We start from the raw sequence: 1,336 nt of genomic DNA, 5'->3' as shown, positions 1-1,336 counted from the left end.
GTAAGTCTGATTATTTGTATTATAGCAGAGTTCACCTGTATTTATAGATAATTGCATTGTTGTTACATGTACAAATATCTTTAATTAAACATTAAAAAGACACTAAATTACATTTTATTAAATTAAATCAAGGTTTTTATGTAAAATGAAAGCTAAAATCTGTATTTCAGTGAAAGAAAATTACTGTATTTTTAGAGTTAGTTATTTTATGCTATTTTACAGTTCAGCAACGTGGTTCTGCATCTGCGACACCATTTCTACCAAAATACCAACAACCAACCAACCTGGGCACCAAAACGCCACTTTGAAGGTCGGAAACTGTCGGATTATTGTCTTCTGTCTCAGAATGATATATTTATGATGTAATGCTGACAGCCGAAACCCTTGAACATCAGTGACAGCGTGCTTGGCACTCTGAGGGTCGGGACGCTGCTCTCTGTGGTTCACAGCGGCTCCTGTGTGACGTTCACTGAGCAGAGACATTACGGGACGTAACAGATGTTAAAAGTCCTGAGACAGCATTGATCTGGGCTCCCTGGATCAAATTAACCCTGGAGGGATCCAACTATCTCGTAGAGCCAGTATAAATGTACCGGAATATGTCATTTGGCTGCAGCTCTGGCAGTCTGTTGGTCTCTGGAGAGAAAAGGGAAACGTCTTTTTCAAATTACAGAGTGAACCCGCCGTCTGAAGCAGATTCAGTCGGAGATTTGGCTGAAGGCAACACACATAATCATCTTCCTCTGTGTCTGCACACACACACACACACACACAAAGACACACAAACATGAGCTCTTTTCTTTATTTATTCATTAATTCTGAACACAGCTCTTTCTTCCAGGCTTTACTTGTCTTTCCATATAGACCAAAATGTATGTACTTGCACTGTCAGCGACTGAAGAGGCTGAAGTTGACCGAGGAGACTTTTTATTTATTTTTCTTTCTGTTCTTCAGCCGCGACCTTCCTCCGAGTCACAACCAATGTTAAAGTCCACTGAAGGCAGAACCTCGCTGCCGGGGGAGTGTGGACAGAAAGTGTTACTGCCAGTGAAACAACATCCACAAACACTACTCACACTTTACAGAGATCTCTGGGAGCTCATTCTTCAGATTGTGGTTATTATAACGAGAAACTTTCTCCAATTATTAACTTATTATTTCAAAAGATCTATTTTTAGATTTAAGAAAAATGTGAAATGTTTTTATTAAAGTAAAGTTTCCCCTTTGTGCCTGCGTCAGCGTTGTCTGCCAGAAGCTGTCATACATTGACTGTTTATCCAGTCTGAAGCCACATTTCTACCATCCACTGTTTAGATCTTGGTGCTTTTTAACTCTA

The sequence above is a fragment of the Morone saxatilis genome, unplaced genomic scaffold (genome assembly GCF_004916995.1).
Source record: "Morone saxatilis isolate NCDOM2014 unplaced genomic scaffold, NCSU_SB_2.0 Contig5, whole genome shotgun sequence".
NCBI classification, from domain to species: Eukaryota; Metazoa; Chordata; class Actinopteri; family Moronidae; genus Morone; species Morone saxatilis.
This window is presented reverse-complemented; position numbering follows the sequence as displayed.